This window comes from Triticum aestivum, chromosome 7D, assembly GCF_018294505.1.
Source record: "Triticum aestivum cultivar Chinese Spring chromosome 7D, IWGSC CS RefSeq v2.1, whole genome shotgun sequence".
Lineage (NCBI taxonomy): Eukaryota > Viridiplantae > Streptophyta > Magnoliopsida > Poales > Poaceae > Triticum > Triticum aestivum.
The window spans coordinates 329,295,028-329,319,895 of record NC_057814.1 but is presented as its reverse complement, the minus strand read 5'-3'; positions in this window follow the sequence as shown (position 1 = coordinate 329,319,895).

The following is a 24,868-nucleotide window of genomic DNA, read 5'->3' as shown; positions in this document are numbered from 1 at the left end:
TAGACTTAGCATTGCGACATGTAGAGCATCGGTTGGTGAAACGGTTGACGTCACGAAACATCCTTGGCGAAAAATCGTTTTTGGAGAGCGTAGCGAATGTCTTGTCGCGTCCAAAGTGTCCCATCAGTCCTCTGCCATGAGATTCTTGCAAAAGCAACAAACGAAGAGAAGACAATGGGATGCATAATTTGTTAGCTCTCATAAGATAACCATCTTTGATGTAATAGCGTTCCCAAGATGTATGCGTCAAACATTTGGCATAAGGGATAGCAAAAGTAGGATCATGCTCATACAAGTCTTTAATGTGGTCAAAGCCAATGACATCCAATTCAAGTTGAGTAACAAACATGCATATACGGGAAAGTGCATCCGCCACAACATTTTCCTTAACTTTAATATACTTGATGACATCAGGAAATGACTCAACGAACTCACTCCATTTAGCATGACACTTGTTCAACTTAGTTTGATCCTTAAGATATTTAAGCGTTTCATGGTTGGTATGGATGACAAATCCATGAGGGCGAAGGTAATGTTCCCATTCATGCAAAAGACGCACTAAAGCATATAGCTCTTTGTCATAGATGGGGTAATTGAGTTGCCCTCCGGAGAGTTTCTCACTAAAGTATGCTATGGGGCGCTTCTCTTGCGTTAACACACCTCCTATGCCATTACCACTAGCATCGCAATGAATTTCAAAAGGTTTGTCAAAGTTGGGTAATGCAAGCATGGGAGCATGAGTAAGCAAATTCCTAAGCTCATTGAATGCGCTATCTTGCGATTGTCCCCAAACAAAGGGTGCATTCTTCTTGCTCAAAGCATGTAAGGGAGACGCAATAGTGCTAAAATCCTTCACAAATCTATGGTAGAAACCGGCTAAACCAAGGAAACTATGCACTTGTTGCAAATTGGTTGGTTTGGGCCAAGTTTTAATAGCATTGATTTTAGATTCATCAACATGAACACCCTTGGAAGATACTCCAAAACCCAAGAAAACAAGCTTATCAACACCAAAGAGGCATTTTTCCATATTAGCATAGAGACGCTCTTTTCGAAGAGTTTGTAGCACGGTTCGAAGGTGGGTGACATGCTCTTTGAAAGATTTGCTAAAAACAAGGATATCGTCGAAGTAAACAACAAAAAATTCACCAATGTAAGGGCGAAACACATAATGCATAAGACGCATGAAAGTACCGGGTGCTTCCGATAAACCCATAGGCATGACTAACCACTCATACAAACCAAACTTTTTTTGAAAGCGGTTTTCCATGCATCACCCTCTTGTATGTGTATTTGATAGTAACCACTTTTAAGATCAATTTTGGAAAAATAGTGGCACCGCTAAGTTCATCTAGCATATCGTCAAGGCGTGGAATGGGGTACTTATAGCGAACGGTGATAGCATTGATAGGCCTACAATCGGAACACATGTGAAAGCTACCGTCTCTTTTTGGCACAAGAATGACCGGTACGGCACAAGGACTCAAACTTTCACGCACATGTCCATGATCTATCAGATGCTTTACTTGCCTTTGTATTTCTTTGGTTTCTTCGGGGTTGACTCGGTAGGGAGCTATGTTTGGAAGTGGTGCTCCGGGGATGAGGTCGATGCGGTGCTCGATGCCTCGTAGTGGTGGTAGACCCGGAGGTAGCTCGTCGGGGGAAACATCTTGGAATTCCTGCAAAAGAGAAGATAACACTAAAGGTAGATCGTGAGAGGTGTTAGCTTTTGGTGCCTCGTCTTTGCATAAAAGGACATAGTGTAGGACACTTGATGGGTTCTCACACACTTCTCTCATCTCACGTTTGGTGGCAAATAGGAGTAAGTTGTTCTTGTCGCTCATCGTGGAGGCACTTAATTTTGGCTTGTGGCGCTCACTCTCTTTGTGGTGGTTCGCTCGCTCACTATTCTCTCCATGATGGGTTGCTTGCTTGTCGGCGATCACTTGGCTTGGAGACATAGGTCATAGCACATACTCCTTCCCTTTCATCTTGAAGCTATAATGATTTGTACGCCCATTGTGGATGACACCTCGGTCAAATTTCCATGGCCGTCCAAGAAGGAGGTGGCAAACGGTCATCGGAAGGACATCACACTCCAAAGTGTCTTCGTAAGCTCCGATCTTGAAGGAGACATTGACCGTATGCTCGACTTGGATAGTGCCGGAGTCGCTTAGACATTGAACCTTGTAGGGGTGCGGGTGCTTCATCTTGACCAATTGGAGCTTGGAGCATAGTTCTTCACTTGCTAAGTTATGGCAGCTCCCTCCATCGATGATGACCTTGACGGACCTTCCATTGATGCCGGCTTTGGTGTGGAAGATATGGCATCTTTAGTCTTTGTCTTGTTGATGTTGAAGAGTCAAGACCTTGGAGACAACAAGAGCGGGGCTCGAATTTTCGTCACAAAAGACTTGATCATCTTCATGTTCGTTGTTCACTTGCCGGTGCATGGCCACTTGCTCAAGGGCTTCCATTTCTCCGTCACTCATTGAGTCATATGTTCCGTCGTCATTGAGGATCACGGTGCGCTTGCTTGTGCACTCGAATGACTTGTGGCCTTGGCCGCCGCATGTGAAGCATTTGAAGGAACTTGCCTTGATGGTCTCATCGGTTGGGGTAGATGATGATGAAGCTTTCTGCTTGAAGTTGCTTGTAGTAGGAGGACAACTTGAGCTTGTCGAAGTTTCTTGTAACTTGACTTGTCGCCGTTGCTTGTAGATGGCTTGGTTGAGGTAGACGGTGTTGGAGTCGTTGATGCTTGATTGTTGGAGAAACCATAGGACTTGGATGAGAACTTGGCATACTTGAGGTCATCTTGCACTTGCCGTTCCGCTTTGGTAGCTTGGTGCACTAGCTCGATGAGGTTCGAGTATGGTGGGAAGTCAGCGATCTTCTTGATAGGATGGTTAAGTCCATTCAAGAAACGTGCCATAGTTTGCTCATCATCTTCTGTGACATTGGCTCGTATCATGGCAATCTCCATTTCCTTGTAGTACTCTTCAACGCTCTTGGTTCCTTGCTTGAGTAGTTGGATTTTCTTGAAGAGGTCGCAGTTGTAGTAGTTAGGGACGAATCATGCTCTCATGACATCCTTCATTTGCGCCCAAGTGGTGATTGGCGGTTCACCATTGGCCTCTCGGCGCTCAGTGACTTGTTCCCACCAAATTCAAGGGATGCCATCACGATCTTCTTCTCTTCTTCGTAGTTGTGCAAGCGGAAGATTTTGTCAACCTTCAATGCCCATGATATGTACTCTTCGGGGTCATTGCTTCCGGTGAACTTGGGCATGGTGAACTTTAGCTTACTGTATCGTTGCTCTTCATTGTGTTGGGGTTGGGGATGATGACGCCCATGTCGTTGAGGATTGACAATTTCATTTTGCTCTTGGCAAGGAGGGTTGTCGTTCTCATGTTGCTCTTGTCTTGAGGGATTTCCATTGTCGACATGCTCGTGTTGAACTTGATGTTCTTGGTGGGCTTGTGGAGGAGCTTGTCGGGCTTGTGGAGGAGCTTGTCGATGCACACGTCCTTGGAAAATCCTCTCTTGAGCTTCATCGCGAAGCGCTTCTTGGTGTAGACGAGCTTGTCAGCATCGGTTGGCTACGGCTCGACTTGAATCTTGAAGGGCACGTTGCACCTCAAGTGCTTGAGCTTCTCGAAGTTGTTGTTCTTGGCGCTGTGCCTCGGCATCTTGTGCATCTTGGTGTTGGCGCGCTCGCTCCTCTTGTTCTTGTTGTCGTTGGCGTTGCCGTTCTTGTGCTTGCGCGAATGCAGCTTGGGTTTGACGGTGTCGATGCTCTTGAGAGTCGGTGTTGTGTAGAGGATTGTAGTTTGCTTGATGATCTTGACGCGCAGCACGACGAAGAGTGTTTGATGTCAGGGTGCTTGAGCCGGAGATAGTGTCATCGGAGTGTCGAATTGAGCGGCTCCGTCTTGAGTAGGACGAAGTGGTAGAAGAGCGGTTGACCAACAAGGCACGAATCTCGTCTATTCTTGCGTCATTCTCGTGCTTGTGCTTGTCGAGCTTGTGGTTGAAGTAGTCTCTTGTACGTTGCTCGGAGAGTCGCAAGTCGGTGGCGAGGTTGTCGATGCGGTCGCTCATTGCTAGTTGCTCTTCATGCAAAGCTCGTTGTGTACAAAATAGGTGTAGCTTGGTGACGTAGTTGTTCGGGTCGTCGTCTTGCTCAAGGAAGAGTGGGTTGGTAGAAGTACTTGGCCTATCCATCATTTCAAGCAAATATGTGAGTGGAAGAAAGAGAAGAACTTATACCAAATGTACCTTGACCAATGTTGAAGATGGATCAATGATCACTCAATGTGTAACAAGGAAATAGCACAATTGGTACCAATTCTTGTCGGTTTCTCACACCTACACAAGTAAAGCTTATAGTGGAGCTTGGTTAGGATGGTGGCACAAAATTTGATGCAATTGTAAGTGAGACTCAATAATGTTGGAAAAGATTTGCAAACTTGCAAATGTAACAAGTAGACCAATAGCAAGATAAGGTACAGAGAAACACACACGCAAATAGATAAATGGGGTCGTGCAACCAAGGAATGAGCCAAAATGTGGAATCCACAAAAATCCTCTTGTTGCACAACACTAGAGAGACGCTAGCACGATTGCACAATAGGCGGATACGAAACTTGTGCACAACCTACTAAGCAAAAATGCAACGACTTCTATCCCAAGTATGCTATATGTATGGTATTCCGATGATATGATCCAAGATGATCGAGTATGACAATCTTAATGTTGTATGATGCTATGGTTCTTGCTTATAAGCTCTTTGCTTATCGCTTCCTTTTGCTTAAAAGCTTGTTTGGCTCTTTGTCGTTTGAGCTCTTTTTCTCATGCAATGCTTCACGAACCAAGATAGAATTGAGTATGTGATGACAACTTTGTGACACAAGAGACGATACCATGATATGCAACATGATGATTTGGTATGTATGCTACGGGAAGTATGATCACTAATGTGCACAAGTCACGTTGCCGGCAATACTCAAAGGCTAGTCTCGATGGGTAAGTGACGCAAAAGTAAGGCTATGGGGTGATCAATGCAATTGCAAGAAAGTATGATGATATCACGATACCAAAATGAGGTTACCGTTCGTAGTAGTCCGTGGCGAAGATGAGCGGCGGTGATGTCGTTGCCGAACCGTACCTAAACAGCCGAAAGACAATAGGACACGGGAACCGCAACTCAAATTCTCATAGCAAAACGGGTCAAAATTTGTCGGAGTTGGTAGCGGGAGAGCTATGGTGGTGCTATGCGGAAGTGGTGGGGTTATTCGAAAGTGGATGTGGGCACCGGAACAAAATTGGACGAAAGTTAGGCGGAAAACGGAGCGGTGGAAGGAAGTGATGCTGTCAGGGGCCGGATGTCCGGGCTAAGGGCCGGATGTCCGGGCTAAGGGCCGGATGTCCGGGCTATCGGTCCAGAGGTCCGGGCTCTGGATCCGTGGACGAACTCGATGAACAACCGCGTGGAGAGGTCAAATCCGGGGCAAAATTCGGGAGATTTTGTGGATGGAAAATGGGGAAAAGGTGGGGGAATCTAGATCTACCTGCAACACACAAAGTATGCGGATCAAATCCAACAAAACTTCATCACACCAACAAATCACAAAAAAATTGGGGGGCTATTTTTGTGGTGAATTTTCAAATTAGGGACAAAATCAACAAAACTAGGCTAGAAAACAAAGAGAAGGGGCTCCAAAATCGTGATCAACGTGGCTCTGATACCAAGATGATGTAGGGTGGAACCCTATACGGCCGATCTTTCACGAAAGAAGCGGATCCCAACTAGGAACACAAAGAACACGAGGGGAAAACAAGGGAAAACACAAGAGGAACTCTAAAAAACAACAAGATATAGTCACACATATGCTAGATCCTCGAAACACAAGAGGAGATGCATGATCCACGATCAACAAAAGACGATACAAACGTAACCGGTTCTGCTCCGTGAGGAGGTCTTGATGGGGCCACCCAAGAGGGGGTCTTGAATCCAAGGTGATCTTCTCCGTAGAGGGGGCGCGGTCTCTCTCGTGGAGTGGATCCGTATGGATGAGCAAAGCTCTATCTCACAAATGAGCTAAACCAATGCTAACCCTAGAAAGAAGGAGATGGGAGAGTATATATAGTCTAGGTGGGCGAAGGGGTACACGGGCTTCGGCCCTTTACTGTGCGCAGACACGGGAGGCCGGATGTCCGGGCGACGGGCCGGATGTCCGGGCCTTCACGAGGGGACGGATGTCCGGGCCTTTGGCCGGATGTCCGAGCTGAGGTGGTTCAGCTTCGGGCATGTTCTGTGACAGGCGCCGGATGTCCGGGTAGCGGCCGGATGTCCGGGCTGTCGGGCCGGATGTCCGGGATTGGGGCCGGACATCCGGGTCCTGTAGCTTCAGCGGCTGGAACGTTGCTGTAGTGGATGTCTCCAGTGGCCGGATGTCCGGGGCTAGGGCCGGTTGTCCGGGTCCTGGAGCTGCCTTCTTCTTCTTCCTTTGGTTCTCCTCATCCATGGACTTGGCGGCCGAGCATCTTCCGGAGGGTCCTCTTGACACCTAATCATGCATAGCATATCGGACTTAGGTAGTAGCCATGTCTCGAGTGTATCATATGTGATATCACTAAGGAAAGAAGTCACCTCATTCTTGAGAGCTCCAGCTCGTGCTCGTGTCGTGGGTCCTCTTGGCTCGTGATGTGACGATGGTAGGTCCATGGGGATGACCGTAGGATGCTCCGCATCAATTGTTGCCACGGAGGCTGGGCTTGTCGGGCTTCAAAATACATGGAGAGGAACCGTCTCCTTTTCAACCTTTTTCTTGTCAAATGCCACTACAACCTTCCTGACTGAAGCAACGTTCGGGTCAAAGGATGGGAGCACAAATGCTTTGAAGTCGACAAGGTTTCTCTATGAACAAGTCTTCTTCTTACAAACACACGTATGGATAAAAAGAGAACTTATCTGTTTGGCTTGCTGGGGATCGATATGTAGGCTTGTTTCCTATTCTTCTTGTCGGGATTGAGTCCACGGCAAGAGTCCTGCAGTTAGGGCAGAGGGAAATAATAGCAACATATGATCTCATCTACGTGCACATGGCAAGTTCATGTTATGCTATGCATGCATGCAAGTTTTAGGGGGGGGCAGCGCTTCATTTATTTATCTGCTGCTCAGGGTCTGCGCCTGGCTTTGCACAAAGTGTTACATGCAACATCGGCAAGGCTTGTACAAAGGGTGGCTACCAAGCCAGGGCCCGGCAGCCGCGCCTTACGGGTAGAGCTTACGAAGATGCTCAATATTCCATGAGTTTTGCACCTTGATTCCATCTTTGGTCTCCAGACGGACTGCGCCAGGTCTGGTGACTCGTACTACCCGGTAAGGGCCTTCCCACTTCGGCGTCAACTTGTTGGAACCCTTGCCGGACTGAACACACCTAAGGACAAGGTCGCCTTCCTCAAGACCCCGGGCATGGACCCTGCGACTGTGATAGCGATGCAAGGCCTGCTGGTATCATGCAACACGTACATCAGCCCGGAGACGGTTCTCCTGAAGGAGCACGGCATCGTCACACCGGTGTTGTTCTTGCGCAACTTCATTGTAGGAAAATACTCGAGGTGACCCGTATATGAGTTCCGTGGGGAGCACTGCTTCCGCCCCATAGACTAGGGAGAAGGGAGTCTGGCCAGTAGCTCGATTTGGTGTCGTACAGAGGGACGAAAGAACCACCGGCAGCTCGTCGATCCATCGCCTGCCACATTTTTGCAATCTATCAAATGTTCTTGTTTTGATTCCTCGCAGCACTTCAGCGTTCGCCCTCTCAGCTTGTCCGTTGCTTCGGGGATGGGCAACAGAGGCAAACGAGACCTTGCTTCTGAGGGCTTGAACGTATTGCATGAAGGCGCAGCTTGTGAACTGAGTGCCGTTGTCAGTGATGACTCTGGCGGGTAGTCCGAAATGGCATGCCAATCCCTTCAACAACTTGATAGCTGACTGTGCGGTCACCTTCCTCACGGGCTCCACCTCTGGTCACTTTGTAAACTTGTCGATTGCAACGTACAAGAATTCAAAGCCCCCGATAGCACGGGGGAAGGGGCCCACGATCTCGAGCCCCCAGACCGAAAATGGCCATGACAGAGGGATCGTCTGGAGATCTTGAGTAGGTTGATGGATATTACTGGAGTGAAACTAGCAGGCTTCACATCTGGTGACTAGCTCGGTTCCATCGTGGAGGGCCGAGGGCCAGTAGAAACCTTGCTGGAAAGATTTCCCAACCAAGGCTCTTGATTCAATATGAGAGCCGCACGTGCCTTTGTGTATCTCTGCCAATAGTTCCTTTCCTTCTTCCCGGCAAATGCACTTTAGTTTCACACCATTAGGCCTCCTTCTGTATGACGTGTCGTCGAGAAACTGATACATACTGGCCCTCCGGGCTACTCTTTTCAGCTTCTTCTTTCTCTTCGGGAAATTCTCCTGTTCGGAGGTAGTGGACGATCTAGAGCCAATGGCACCTCCTCACTCATGGGAGATCTTGCCTCAACCATAAAGACCTGAGGTCCTATGGAAGAGTGCAGCTCACCAAGCAAGGTGGAGTTGTTCCTGGCGGCGCCCTTACCGGGACCTCTGAAGGTACTGCGGGTGAAGGCTTTCGGAGTCCAGCTTCCTCCTCTTCCTAGCCATCGCCAATGGGGATACGGATGGTCCAGTAAAATGGAGGACAAAGGTTCTTGGTTCCACAGGGAGCTTTTGTGCTACACACTTTGACAGATAATCAGCAGTGATGTTTTCCGCATGCGGTACGTGCTCAGTTTGCAATCCATCAAAGTGTTCCTCCAACTTCCTCACTTCTTCAGCACATGCCTCCATTAACGGGCTCTAGTAATCCTTGTTGACTTGCCTCACCACTAGCTGTGAATCTCCATGGATGATCAGCTTCTTAATCCCCAACTCTATTGCAATCCTGAGCCCGGCAAGGAGACCTTCATACTCTGTAGTGTTGTTGGTAGCCCTCTCTCGAGGAAAGTGCATTTGTACTACGTACTTTAGGTGCTCCCCGGTGGGTGCGACGAAGAGCACGCCAGCCCCCGCAACCTGTAGTGAGAAAGCGCCATCAAAGTACATGATCCACTCTTGGGGTGCTTCCTTGCCGGGGATAACCGTTTCCAGCGTCTCTTCATCTAGAGTTGGTGTTCATTCTGCAATAAATTCCGCCAGTGCTCTACTCTAGATGGTTGAGGTGCTTTCGTACTTCAGTCCCTAGCTTGATAATTCCAGTGCCCATTTAACTATCCTGCTGGTGGCTTCAGGGTTCCTCAATATGCGTTGCAGAGGGAAACCGGTGACAATAGTGATCTCGTGGGCTTGGAAGTAGTGGCACAGCTTCCTCGAGGCCATGATGAGGCCGAAGATTAATTTCTGCACCCCAGAGTACCTTGATCTAGCACCCTGTAATAGGGAGCTAACAAAGTAAACTGGTCACTACACTACCTTCTTCCTTGCCATGGTCTTGGGATTTCCTTCACTATCCTACTCTTCTTTCTCTTGATCTGCACTAAATCTTGCCGCGACTGGGTCACTTCCTTCTCCGGGGAGGACAGTAGTTGTAGCAGCTCCTTCTTCCACTTCCCGCTGTGCCACCAGGGCTGCGCTAACCACTTGATTGGTCACTGCTAGATATAGCAGCAACGGATCTTGTGGTTTAGGAGCGACCAAGGTGGGTACAAAGGAAAGGTAGGTTTTTAAGTCTTGCAACGCTGCTTCTGCCTCTGGGGTCCACTTCATGGGCCCTGCCTTCTTCAAAATTTTGAAGAATGGTAGGGCGCGCTCGGCAGACTTGGAGATGACCTACTCAGCGCAGCAACACATCCAGTTAAATGCCTCACATCCTTGACTGTCATGGGTGCTTGAATCTACTCAATTGCTTTGATCTTTGTGCATATTTGCAAAGGTCTCTTCCCAATCTTGAATGAGAGTTGATCTGTCATTGGTCTTGACCATGTTGTCATCCCTGTAAGCTTTAATATTCCTATGGAGCTGAGGCTCAAAACCAATTTGCACGCCTCTTTCAAAGGTGGACCCATCGCTCTTTAACCCGAAGGGCATTCGTACAAAGCAGTACGTGCCACATGGGGTTATGAACGCGGTCTTCTCCTCGTCTTCCTTGGACATGGATATCTATTGGTATCCGAAGTAGTCACATAAGAAAGAAAGCAAATCACATCAGGAGGTGGAATCCACAATCTGGTCGATGCGCCTCAAGGGGAATGGGTGTCGGTGTCAAAACCGGCGGATCTCAGGTAGGGGGTCCCGAACTGTGCGTCTAAGGCGGATGGTAACAGGAGGCGGGGGACACGATGTTTACCCAGGTTCGGGCCCTCTCGATGGAGGTAATACCCTACTTCCTGCTTGATTGATCTTGATGATATGAGTATTACAAGAGTTGATCTACCACGAGATCGTAGAGGCTAAACCCTAGAAGCTAGCCTATGGTATGATTGTTGTCGTCCTACGGACTAAAACCCTCTGGTTTATATAGATACCGGAGGGGGCTAGGGTTACACAGAGTCGGTTACAAGGGAGGAGATCTACATATTTGTATTGCCAAACTTGCCTTCCACGCCAAGGAAAGTCCCATCCGGACACGAGACGAAGTCTTAAATCTTGTATCTTCATAGTCCAACAGTCCGGCTAAAGCATATAGTCTGGCTGTCCGAGGACCCCCTAATCCAGGACTCCCTCAGTAGCCCCTGAACCAGGCTTCAATGACCATGAGTCCGACGCGCAGATTGTCTTCGGCATTGCAAGGCGGGTTCCTCCTCCGAATATTCCATAGAAGATTTTGAACACAAGGATAGTGTCCAGCTCTGCAAAACAAATTCCACATACCACCGTAGAGAGAATAATATTTCCACAAATCTAATCTGCTGACACATTCGGCAACATGACATCATACCACGGCCCGGTCATTATTCGAACCATTTTTCTCAACCAGCTACTGCACACATTGCGAGGCGGTTTCCTTGGAACGTCTTGTCGAAGCAGAGATCGTGTCCCCTTATCACGGGATTCTCATCAATACGGGTGTGGGTAACCCAACCGCACCATCAATTACGGCGCTTGGGGAATAAGAGGTTTTACTAGGCAAGTGGGGAGGCGCAGAGTCCCTGCTGCCTTTACAAGGGGATAAGGACTCCCTTTCGCACCCACGCTTTCTCCTTCAAGCTCCAGCGCCCAAGCGTTCCTCTTCTCTGCCCACAAAGGCCTTCCAAAAATGTCGGGATCCGGAGCAGGAGGCAAATGGATGGCCTCTACCGTCCGGGAGAAGGATATCAAAAAGCTTCGGGAGGCCGGGTATCTGGCCAAGAAAATCAGCCATCGTCTCCCGACGGCAGGACGGTTCGTCCCTACCCTGGAACCCCACAAGAGGGTTGTATTCCTCCCCCACTTTGTCCGCGGGCTAGGGTTTCCCCTCCACCCGTTCATTCGCGGCGTCATGTATTATTATGGGATCGATCTGCACGGTCTGTCCCCTAATTCCTTCCTCAACATCTCGACATTCATTGTCGTGTGTGAGGCCTTTCTCCGCATCTCGCCATATTTTGGCTAATGGCTGAAGATTTTTAATGTGAAGCCCAAGGTAGTGGGCGGCGAGCACGCCGAGAGCGAGGGCCCTATGGTGAGCAAGATGCCCAATGTTATATGGCCAACATGCACCTTTAACGATTTTGTCAAGGAGTGGCAACAATAGTGGTTTTACATCGCCGAGCCGCGCGGCACAGAATGGGCCGCTACTCCCGAGTTTCGATCCGGTGCCCCCCTGCGGCTCACATCCTGGGTCAAGAAGGGCCTGAACTGGTCCTCGTCCGACGAATTGCCGATGCTCCAGATGTGTGTTAGAGATATGGGAGACAAGAACATTGAACTTGTCAATGTGGTCCAGGTGATGTTAGTTCGCCGGATCCTGCCTTGTCAACACCGGACTTGCAACCTATGGGAATTCGATCCTGCCAAGCACCAAACCTTGCGGGAGCTTTTCGGCTCCTCGGACAAGGATATCTGGAAGGTGCTTTTCAAGTCCAGCAAATCATGGCCGGACTCCGCCGAAGACCGTGGGTACCAACTGTCCCGCCCTGCAAGTTCGGTGAGTAATCGTACTTTTTGCCCATATAACCCAAGGGAAGCGCCTAATGTGCTTTCCATAATTCTCCTAGGGCTGGACGAAGAAGGAAGAGCGGATCCATTGTCCGGCCCCGCTGCCCGAAGAACCGGCCGTCCCACTTCTGACGAAGATGCTAGTCCCAGCGCCTTACAAGGTGCCGAAGAACACGACCGAGAAGGAGGCCAAAAAGACCCGGGGTGGCCTTCGTCGCCGCGGCACTTCGGACACAATATCCAAAGGCTCTGATGCCCGTTCCGCCTCCGAAGAGGACGAGGAGGAGGAGGAAGATGAATCCCCTGCGGGGGAAAGAAAGAAAAGGACGGCCTCCACGCACTTGGAGGCCTAGTCGCCCAAAAGGGGAAGAGCTCCTCTCCCGGAGGAGTCCGCTGCCGCCAACGACAGCGGCCCGGCGTGGGACCCCAGGGCCCAGCCCCTGGTGAACCCGTGAGTATATACAGTCCGAACATGCTTATGCGTCCAGACTCATCATGACGTAATATATTAACCTGAGCCATATGTTTTGTAGTCCGGCGAGGTCCCGTACCGAACAATCCTCATCAGAGGATTCGCTGAGCTCGGATGCTATGGAAAGCGGGATGCCCCCGAAGGCCCCTTCCTTCGAACAGGTGAATACCACCAAGGCTTCGTCCCAAAGGGACCCCGGCCTAGGAGGAGAGGGAAAGACCATGAAGGTCGCGCCTGGAGGTCAAACTTCAGGGGCCGAACACAGGGGGGAGCAGATTCCCATGGGAGCTGACGGCGGGGGCCATCTTGAATTCGGCTCCCAGCCGGATGCAGTTTCGGAGACCAATACGGCTCCAGAATCAAGCAGGCAGCCTCTCTCAGCTGGAGGGGGTATACCGGCAACCTCTGTCCAACTAGAGGCGTCGGATGCTTTGTTGGTGGCGCTGAAGGGCGCCTCCATCGTCGATGAACACCATGCCCTTATGGGTGCGGTGATTGAGAAGATTCAGTCTGCTGAGAGTGGACTGAATGGAGCTTGTATCAGCCTTATAAAAGGTTTTGAGGTATGTTTTTCGAAGAGTGTCATAGTATGGATAGTAGCCCCTGATACACTGTTCGGTTAAAAATGAAACCGGACAGAGGATCAAATTTATGTTCGCAGGAAGACTCATTGAATGACATCTATTTCTCTTCTGTTATAAGCAGGCGCCTGTGCCGGCTGCTGCCTCCCATACTGCGGAGGTCTCCGGACTGAAGCAAAGTCTGGAGCGGGCCAAAGAAGAACTTGGCCAGTTGAAAATGCAGTTGGGAGATAAACAGGGTATGCACAAGTCTTGTTCGCGTTTAGTGCGATCAAATTTTCAGTATTATAGAATATGTTCCCTGATTTTCTCTAGGGATGATGACCGAAGTCGAGGCTCTTAAGAAGGTTGTGGCCAAGGCCGAGGAAAAGGCAGTCGCAGAGCAGGCCCTCCGTGAGAAGTACGAGGCCAGGGTAATTAAAGCTGAGCAGGAGCTGCAACAGGCCGTGAAGAAATGCGAGACCTTGGAGCAGAGTTTAACGGAGAAGGAATCTGAACTCACCAAGGCGCATCAAGCCGCGAGCGATGCCCGGGGTGAAACCCAAAGCGCCCTGCAGGGGATCCAAGAGGCGAGGAAGATCACGGCGGGTAAGGATTTCTCCTTGTAAAGCAAGTTTTTGAGGAGAAAATTATGTTTCTGATTTTGAATTCGAATTTCTCCAGGGGTGTTTGCGGAGCTACCTCGCAGCATAGCGGATGCCGCCCAATTCTACCGGGCCGAAGAAAGGAACACTGCGGATAAGCTCTTCTGGTCGCAGTATTTGGCACTGAATTATCTTGTGCCTTTTGCCGATCAAATGAAACAGCTGATCGAACTGCATAAGGCGGCGGAACTGGCCATGAAGGATTTGATTATCCGGCTATGGCCCGCCGAGCTGATTCCAAGTAGCTACTTCGGGCTCGTGAAGCGACTTGTAAGCGCTTGCCCCCGACTTGATGTCATCAAGCGGTCGGTCTGCATAGAGGGTGCGCGAATGGCCTTTGCCCGCGCAAAGGTGCACTGGGGGAAGATGGATGCGGAGAAGCTGATGACTGAAGGGCCGCCAGAGGGGAAGGAGCACCGCAAGCCCGAATTATATTACGAAAATGTCCTTAAAGGATCCTACCTTGCAGCGGAGCTATGTACCAAGGACATTATATTTCCATGAATGCAAATCATGTCGTCCTTTGTAAATGTCTGAACAGGGTCATTTATACTATTTATTTCCTGTTATATAAAAGTTTACCCTCCTGTGTGGCCGTTTTATATGTTAAACCTGAGAGTTGGCCAGTCGTTGGCTTCTGCCCCCACATAAGAAGTACGGGGGTGTTCGGGATAAACCTGAGCGCTCTTTATCCCAGTGTTGGGTCCTTCGAAGGAGGTGCTCAGCACAACGAACCAGGCAATCGGACTATAGGGCTTTATCACTCTCACTTAGCCATACGAGCTTTAGTAAGGTAGGCGCAGCCCCTGGTGTTCGGAATACCGTACTAGGGGCTCTATAAGCACCTGATCGGAGAAAAAACCGAGCCATCACACGCTGCATTGGTTATGGCATTATGCTGGAGAAATCCTTAAAGATTTTATGACCTCTCGAACAGCTGACCAGCTCTCGCCATATCATGACAGTCAGTTTTCGGCTTTCTCTACTGAGGTGCTCGTCCGGAAGAACCGGGACACAATCACAGTAGTTCTCCTAGTGCTACCTTAGCCGATATAGCGGAACGTAAGGTACCAAAACATGGGAGTCGGGTGAACCCAACTATTGACCCAACACATGATTCGGAGCTGATACATATAATGCTATAAGTTCGGGGTGCCGAACTTCCCCGAAGGTGTTCGGACTTTACTGCCGTGTTGTGGGTAAAACGAAGCCCCTGGCATGTTTAAAGGCATATCACGGTGTACGGATGCCACTTGACAAAAGAGCTTTAATAGGAAATGACAGCAGGAAAGCGTCATACAAATCCACATATTTTATTTGAATAGTACATCGATGCATATAAGACAGGTAATAATGGAAAAGAAATATGACTATGGCACCTGCTGAGACCAGGGAAGACGAAGCTGCGTGCGGATCCGGAGTATAGTCGGATGCTCATCGCGGGGGACATCTAAGGATTCCCTTGCGCGTTCGGGCTGCCTCCATATTGCCCGTCCTCGTCTACGCAAAGGTGTGCCTGCAGATGAAATGTAAGAAATGTTTGTGTGCCGGAGAGCGGTTGAGCCGCTGTATGCGGCCTATCTTGGCATGCGCCGAAGTGTTTAATTGAGCTCTGGACGAGCCGGGCTATGCTGCCGCGAAGTAGTTCGAAGTCCTTTGGCAGTATCCGGGAGCCTAGCCGTTGACTGGAGGTTCGGCTGCAAGGTGCTACTCATTGCTTTTGTTGTTAAGGCAGCGGTGTACTTGTTGCTGTCGGAGGAAAGGTCGGCCTTGCTCTTAACCGTGATGACGCCGCGCGGACCGGGCATCTTGAGCTTATGGTAGGCGTAGTGTGGTACTACGTTAAATCAAATGAACGTGGTTCGTCCGAGCAGTGCCTGATAATCACTGCGGAAGGGGACGATTTCGAAGGTTAACTCTTCGGTGCGATAATTGTCTGGTGATCCGAAGACTACTTCAAGGGCAATGGAGCCTGTACAACTGGCTTCCACACCTGTATAATGCCTTTGAAAGTGGCAGTAGTGGGTTTGATCATCGAATGATCGATGCCCATCTTGCGCATTGTGTCCTGATAAAGCAGGTTTAGGCTGCTGCCTCCGTCCATAAGGACTCGTGTGAGGTGGAACCCGTTAATTATTGGGTCAAGGACTAGTGCGGCTGGATTGCCCTGATTGGCGTTGACCGGACGATCTGCATGGTTGAAGGTGACCGGCCCTAGTTTATATTATGGGACGGCTGGTTCCATTAGGTCGGCATCCCTAGGGGTGCGTGTCGGTTCCGGTTTGGGAATCTGGGTGGTGTTTACCACGTTCATCGCTTGAATTTGCGGGGGAAATTTCTTTTGCCCTCCTGTGTTCGGTTATCTGGGCTCTTCGTCGCCGTCATCGCTTTGAGACCCCCCTTTATTGTTTTTGGCGCCTGCCCTGCCGGCTTGTTTGAAGACCCAGCATTCTTTGTTAGTATGGGTGGCTGGCGTCCCTTGGGTGCCATGAATTTGGAATTGACGATCGAGTATGCGGTTCAGACTGGACGGACCCGAATTGTTATTTTTTAGGGGCCCTTTCCACTGACCGGACTTTGAGCCACTAAACCCGGCATTAAATGTCGTATCTTCGGCATGTTCACCATGTTTGCGACGCTTGTGTTTGTTGTGTCGTTGTTTGTCGTTGCTATCCCTGGCCTCTGATGAGCCAGGTTTGCTTGCTGTGTTGTTACTACGAGCCAACCAGCTTTCTTCGCCCACACAAAACCAGGTCATAAGTGTTGTGAGGGCTGCCATGGATTTTGGCTTCTCTTGACCGAGGTGCCGGACGAGCCACTCGTCATGGATGTTATGCTTAAATGCCGCTAAGGCCTCTGCATCCGGATAGTCAACAGTTTGGTTCTTCTTAGTTAGGAACCGGGTCCAGAATTTCCTGGCCGATTCCCCTGGCTGCTGAGTTATATGTCTTAAATCGTCAGCATCCGACGGTCGCACATAAGGGCCCTGGAAATTGTCCAGGAATGCATCTGCCAGGCTCTCCCAACTTCCGATGGAGTTTGCCGGCAAGCTATTCAGCCAATGCCGAGCCGGCCCTTTGAGTTTTAGCGGGAGGTACTTGATGGCGTGTAGATCGTCCCCGCGGGCCATGTGAATGTGGAGGGAGAAATCTTCTATCCATACCGCGGGGTCTGTAGTACCATCATATGATTCAATGTTCACGGGTTTAAACCCTTCTGGGAATTCATGATCCATTACTTCATCGGTGAAGCATAGGGGGTGTGCGGCGCCTCTGTGCCGGGCTATGTCACGACGCAGTTCATACGAGTCTTGTCTGCTGTATTCGGCCCGGCCGGACTTGCTTTTAGTGTATCCGGCGTAACGACCACCGTCAAGCGTTGGGGCGCGACCCCGTGATCCGTAAATCGATCTTGTATGCCCTGCTTTGTTTTTCAATACGTCTCGCAGGTCCCGCGTGTTGCCCCGGGCCTTGGTGTTTTTGTTTGCCTGGCGACGGGGTGCTGGCTGGACTTCGGGCTGATATGCCCCTCTGTCTCGGCCACGAGGTGGTCGATCAGCCGCATCATATGCTGGTAATGTAGGTTTTAATGCTTCCTCCTCGAGTTGGGGTAGCAACCTAGGTTTTGGGTAACTCTTGGTTGGGCGTTCGAGTTCGTATTCCTTGGCTGCCAGGACTTCAGTCCATCTATCCGCTAACAGATCTTGATCAGCTTGAACCTGTTGTTGCTTTTTCTTCAGGCTGTTTGTTGTGGCTACAAGCCAGCGCTCCTGCTCGACGGGATCCTCAGGCACGATAAATTCTTCATCGCCGAGGCTCACCTCGTCTTCGGAGAGAGGCATGTAATTGTCATCCTCTGATTCTCCGTCTGCTGCCTGTCCCGGAGGACTAGCTTGTTCATCCTCCCGTTCGAATTCTAGCTGGAGGGGATTATCGTCGTCTTCGGCACTATCCGGAGCGTTATTGTCTCTTGTGCCAGTATCGCTACTTTTGCTATGGCGGGACTTAGAGCGGCGCCGCTGACGTCGGTGCTTGGATTGCTTCTTGGAGGGATTATCCTCCGCTGTCTTATCGCCATCGCCTTCTTTGGGAGTGTCCACCATATATATGTCATACGACGAGGTGGCAGTCCAGCGCCCTGTGGGCGGTGGTTCTTGTTCGTCTCCTACATCGTTGTCCATACCGTCGATGTCTTCGGAGCCGAAGTCGAGCATGTCGGTTAAATCGTCGACAGTGGCTACTAAGTGGGTGGTGGGTGGGGAGCGAATTTCTTCGTCGTCCGCATCCCATTCAAGCCGGAGATAGTTCGGCCAAGGGTCCCCTGACAGGGAGACAGACCTCAACGAGTTTAGCATGTCGCCAAAGGGCGAGTACTGAAAGATATCCGCGGAGGTAAACTCCATGATCAGTGCCCAATCGGATTCGATAGGCACGGACGCAGGTGGCTCGGAGCCCATGGCCGGGGACGAATCCAATGGTTCGGCAACACGGGTCTCGTAGGAGGTGAAGTGAGTATTTGGCTCTACCGCCACTGAGTGTGCGGCCTCCATGGCGGGGTCCATCCACCCGTCCTCAGATGGCACGATTTGTTCCGGATTGAGGGCCGGAGCAGTTGCAGGTGTGATCTCCCGAACACTGTCTGACGGCAGAGTTAAGTCATGCTCGTCGTGATTGTGCGGCGCACCTGGCATGGGCTCGAATCCGTCGAAGATCAAGTCTCCGCGGATGTCGGCAGTATAGTTCAAGTTTCCAAACCTGACCTGATGGCCAGGGGCGTAGCTCTCGATCTGCTCCAGATGGCCAAGCGAGTTGGCCCGCAGTACGAAGCTACCGAATATGAAGATCTGTCCGGGGAGGAAAACCTCACCCTGGATCGCATCGTTGCCGATGATCGAAGGAGCCATCAAGCCTTGTGGTGACAGCACAGTGGAACTCTCAATGAAAGCACCAATGTCGGTGTCAAAACCAGTGGATCTCGGGTAGGGGGTCCTGAACTGTGCGTCTAAGGTGGATGGTAACAGGTGGCGGGGGACACAATGTTTACCCAGGTTCGGGCCCTCTCGATGGAGGTAATACCCTACTTCCTGCTTGATTGATCTTGATGATATGAGTATTACAAGAGTTGATCTACCATGAGATCGTAGAGGCTAAACCCTAGAAGCTAGCCTATGGTATGATTGTTGTCGTCCTATGGACTAAACCCTCCGGTTTATATAGACACCGGAGGGGGCTAGGGTTACACAGAGTCGGTTACAAGGGAGGAGATCTACATATTCGTATTGCCAAGCTTGCCTTCCACGCCAAGGAAAGTCCCATCCGGACACGGGACGAAGTCTTCAATCTTGTATCTTCATAGTCCAACAGTCCGGCTAAAGCATATAGTCTGGCTGTCCGAGGACCCCCTAATCCAGGACTCCCTCAATGGGTCCTTCGGGCATGCTTTATTTAGATCTGTGAAACCTATACAAAGCCTCCATTTCCCATTCGCCTTGTGCACCACCACCGGGTTTGCCAACCATGTTGGATGCAATACTCCTCTGACCAAACCAGCTGCTTCAAGTTTCTTGATTTCTTCGGCAATGAATTGTTGCCGCTCTAAAGCTTGCTTCCGGACCTTCTGCTTGATGGGCCGGGCGTGGGGGCAGACAGCAAGGTGGTGCTCGATTACCTCCCTGGGAACGCCGGGGATGTCAGATGGTTGCCAAGCAAACACATCGACATTTGCCCGCAGGAAGGCAATGAGTGCGCTTTCCTATTTGTCGTCAAGGGTGGAGCTGATAGTAAATGTACCATCATTACCAACCAGCCCTGCTGGGACCTTCTTAAAGCAGGCGCAGCAACCTTTGATCTTTGCTATTAGAACTTTCCAACAAGTCATCGACAGGCGCAACGCACTCCAGAGACGCGCGCTTCCCAAATTCCTTCTTGGTGTCCTTGCTAGCTTTTCTCCCTTGTTTGCTTTCCTTGGCGGGGGCTGCGACTTCCGTGTGTCCGGTAGTTTCTTGTCGGATGGAATAGAAATAACGCCCATCGGTCCTGGCATCTTCAAAGTGTTGTAGGCATAGTGGGATGCCGCCATAAACTTCGCCAGGGCAGGTCGTCCAAGTATCCTATTGTATGGCAATGGAAGCTCGACCACGTCGAACACAACCTTCTCAGTCCGGTAGTTCAATTCTCCTCCAAACGTCACAGGCAGCGTGATCTTCCCCTTTGTACGACTCCTGCCGGGGTTGATCCCTTGAAAGGTGCTAGTAACCTTGAGATCTTCTTTGGTCATCTGCAGCTTGCCGATGACCTTGGGGGAAATCAAATTCAGCCCGGCCCCTCCGTCAACCAACATCTTTCTGACTTTGAGGTTGCAGATCGTTGGTGAAACCAACAACGGCAAGCACCCTACCGCGATGGTGCGGTCAGGGTGATCCTCTTCATCAAAGATGATGGGCATGCAGGACCACTTGAGTGGTTTTCGACAATCTGCCGCTGGCTCCACGACATTGACCTCACGCGCTCACTGTTTAAGCTGGTTGTGAGAGGAGTGCAAGGATGCACCTCCGTCAATGCACAGGGCGTCAGTCGCCTTCTGAAACTCCTGCTCGCTGGTTTCCACTTCATCCCCTTCATCGATCTCGTCATTGCATTCCTTCTTCTCATGGCTCTAGCAGGTTTCCTTGATGCTGAGGGACCCTGCCGGAGCGGCCTCCTCTGCCACCTCGGCCCTTCCTGCTAACGTCACCTTGATCTCTTTCCTTGTCACGCTTCTCGTACTCAGCTTTCTATTTCTTGATGAGTTGCTCAACTTGATGACACTCTTGGACATCATGGCCCTTGGTCCGATGGATCTTGCAGTACGGCCCGTCAGCCTTCCCTGCCTTCTCGGCCGCCGCAGCTTCTCGACAGTCAGTGCACGTGGCAACTTCCTTGCTAAGAGCTCCGGTGTTGGCCTTCTTGCCAGTACTAGGAATGCTAGATCCCTCGACAGCCAGTACTGTTTTCTCCTTGCGCTTCTTGTTGCATTTCTTGTTCTTCTTCTTCTGATTGGTTGCATCGTCGTCGTCTTCTGAGTCAATGTCGACGCCATCTTCTTCTTCAGGGAGTCACTTCCCCTCCTCTGTTCGGGCACACTTATCTGCCAAGGTGTACAATTCATTCACAGTCTTGGGCAACCAGACATTCATCTTGGAACGTATCCTGCCGTTGCGTACGTTGGACTGCAACGCAGCAATCACAGCTGCCGGGTGGATGTCTGGAATGTTCCTATGCACCCGGCTGAATCTCTGCATATACTTCTGTAAACTCTCTCCATCCTTTTGTGGGAGGAGCTGCAAGTCGCTGGGCCGCCCGGGTTCTTGATGGCCGCCCGTGAAGGCGCCAACAAACTCATTGCACAGGTCAGCCCAGGTCGAGATGGAGTTCTCCGGCAAGTGCATCAGCCACGACCTCACGTTCGGCTTGAGTGCCAAATGGAAGTAGTTGGAGAATACCTTTTCATCTCTTCCTCCGACGGCTTGGACGGCGATGGTGTAAATGCTCAAGAACTCTATCGGGTTCAATCTTCCATCATACTTTTCTTGTATCTCTGGCTTGAACATACGGGTAGATGCCCAACGGACTTGCCGTAGCTCATGAGTGAAGGCGGGGCACCCAACCTCGAAAGGCAGGTATCCATTTCCACCGTGCACGGGCCCGTCGACGTCGGGGCCATTGCCCCTATCAGACTGGCGGCGGGTTTCATGGCGGCGTTCTATGGTGACGCGCGCATCTTCCTTTCGCCTGTCTTCCAGGACCTGCCGCTGGTCTCAACAGGCTCGAGGATCAGACGAAGCCATCGACACCACGTCAAGTTCTTGGTCATGTGGCTCTGGCTGCGGCCCCTGCGCTGGTTGTCGTGGAGGGGACTACACCGTAGGAGTGGCCCCTTCGATACGGCTAGCGGCTTGGGCCGTTGTCACTGCCTCTGGAGGACGTGGCGGGCCTGCCCGCTGTGATCCCCCGCCTCAGCGAAACCAATCAAGCTCTGAATGGTGGCTCTCCACTCATCCATTTTATTGGCCACTGCGGGCATCTCAACAAGAGCTGGGCTCGAGCCATTGCTTCTGAAGCGGTGCTTGGCATGGACGACGACGCAGATCGTGATGATGGTACCGGTAGTGGCGGCACCGTGTTCTTGTCGACGCGAGCCAGTCGCCGGGATGGCGTGGCGACGGGAAGGATGTGCTTGGGCGTTGATGACCCCGTTTGGCGCTTCATCTTGGTTAGCTTGCCCTAGGGAAGGCGCGTCCCCTGTAGCTGCGCCCGCGGCAGGGGCAGCTAGAGGGCTACGGTTCGCACTAGAGCGAGCACCGTCGTTGCGGCTGTGTCCTTTAGTGAGGTGAAGAGGCAGAGATCGGATATTCTCCCCTCCTGCATCTTGTGGAGCATGGACGCTAGGGTGCTGTTGATGTTGTCCTCCTCCGGCGCCCCTGCTCCCGCTTCGACCATAGAGGGAACGGTGATGGCGCCGCCTGCGCCGGTCACGTTCCCCGCGGTGTCCATGTCCCCATGCACCACCGTAGCCCCCATGGCATTAGTGGCTACATACGAGGGGGCCTTCAAGGTGGACGGGTGAGCTATAGCGCCGGACTTTTTCTTGGGTGCCATGGATGATGAAGCCGTCGATGAAGAAGACGATGATGAAGATTGACGCGCTGCTTACAACCTCGGGTTCGCGCAAGCGCCTCCCCCTACCTGGCGTGCCAAAGATGTCATGGAAGAACATGATCACCTATGGGGCCATTGGCCCCTTGTGGTTCGGCAAGGGGGAGGGGCACGTTGCACAAAGAGCGAAGACCGTAGGGCAGCACGACAATAGTGACGCGGTGGGTTTTACCCATGTTCGGGCCGCTGCGAAGTGTAAAACCCTACTCCTGCTTTGGTGGATTGGATGGAGGACCGTGATAAACACGCAACGCTCAAGCCCAACAAGGTCGCCTCGGGGAGAGCAGCTACGTGCGTAAGAGTGTACAAGGGTCTGAATCCTATTTTAGGTCACCATGGCCCTACTTTTATAGGCTAAGGGGTTACCACAGTGGCAAATCAGTCATTACACATTGATTAGATAGCAAACAGTGCTATCATACCTACCTCTGCAGATAGGACAAGGTGCATGAAATGCACCTCTTAGTGTCATGTCATGGATGTAGCCTGGCAAGCCTTGCCGCGCCACTTTAGCCGTCTCTCTCCCTGTCTGCCTGACACGCCTCTGGACGGGTGTCATGCAGGGTGAATCTTCTCCCCAAATGACTGCCACGTGCCAGATAAAAGCCACTTAATCACTTGGGGCCTCGACACCGCACTGATAAGTGACTTGAGTCGCTGTGTGGTGGAGCGGTGGTGCCTTGGCAGGGTGATCCGCCCTTGGCATCCCCGGCAAGCCTGTGGGGGGAGTCTTGAGACTTATCTTTGATGTGGCCTCGACCTGACCGGGCTCGCCTGCCCGGCAAGGGAGGTTTTTCCTTAGTGATACCTTGCTCTTCAATCTTGTCTTGGTCTTCTTGATCCGCCCTTTGATTCCTCAAAGAGCTATCTCCTTAGCTTGGTCTTATCTTGCTGCTGCAACCTTGCCTCCGTGCCTGTGTACAGTCTGGGCAACATGCGCCAAGGTTTGTTGCACCGACAATTGACCATACAAAACATAGGCATTAATGGCAACTGGTATTGGTAAGATTGAATTGGTGAGTTCATACTTGGTAAGTCCTGAGAGGTAGTTGCTGGGGCACCTCATCTTGGCCAGAGCCCGCCCAAAGTCAGCGGCGACGGTGGCGAGCTATTCAGGTCGAAGCGTGGATCAGTGCCGAACTGTGCATCTAAGGCGGATGGTAACAGGAGGCGGGGGACATGATGTTTACCCAGGTTCGTGCCCTCTCGATGGAGGTAATACCCTACTTCCTGCTTGATTGATCTTGATGATATGAGTATTACAAGAGTTGTCTACCACAAGATCGTAGAGGCTAAACCCTAGAAGCTAGCCTATGGTATGATTGTTGTTGTCCTACGGACTAAACCCTCCGGTTTATATAGACACCGGAGGGGGCTAGGGTTACACAGAGTCGGTTACAAGGGAGGAGGTCTACATATCCATATTGCCAAGCTTGCCTTCCACGCCAAGGAGAGTCCCATCCGGACACGGGACGAAGTCTTCAATCTTGTATCTTCATAGTCCAACAGTCCGGCTAGAGTATATAGTCCGGCTGTCCGAGGACCCCCTAATCCAGGACTCCCTCAGTAGCCCCTGAACCAGGCTTCAATGACGATGAGTCCGGCGCGCAGATTGTCTTCGGCATTGCAAGGCGGGTTCCTCCTCCGAATACTCCATAGAAGATTCCGAACAAAAGGATAGTGTCCGGCTCTGCAAAACAAATTCCACATACCACCGTAGAGAGAGAATAATATTTCCTCAAATCTAATCTGCTGACACATTCTGCAGCATGACATCACACCACAGCCCGGTCATTATTCGAACCGTTTTTCACAACCAGCCACTGCACATATCGCGAGGCGGTTTTCTTGGCACGTCTTGTCGAAGCAGAGATCATGTCCCCTTATCACAGGATTCTCATCAATACGGGTGTGGGTAACCCAACCGCGCCATCAATTACGGCGCTTGGGGAATAAGCGATTTTACCAGGTAGGTGGGGAGGCGCATAGTTTCTTCCACCCTTATAAAGGGACAAGGATTCATCTTTTTCACCCACGCCTTCTTCCTCCTTGCTCATCCATTCTTGCGCACTCGAGCTCCAGCACCCAAGTTCGTGTTTTTCTCCTCAAACCACTCCAAGCATGTCCGGAGCGGGAGGCAAGTGGATGGTCTCCTCCGTTATGGAGGAGGACATCACAAAGCTACAGGGAGCCGGATACCTGGCCGCGGATATCACGCACCGGCTGCCAGATGCGGGGCAGATCGTCCCTACTCCAGAACTCCATGAGAGGGTGGTATTTCTCACCCACTTCGTCCGCGGACTGGGATTTCCCCTCCA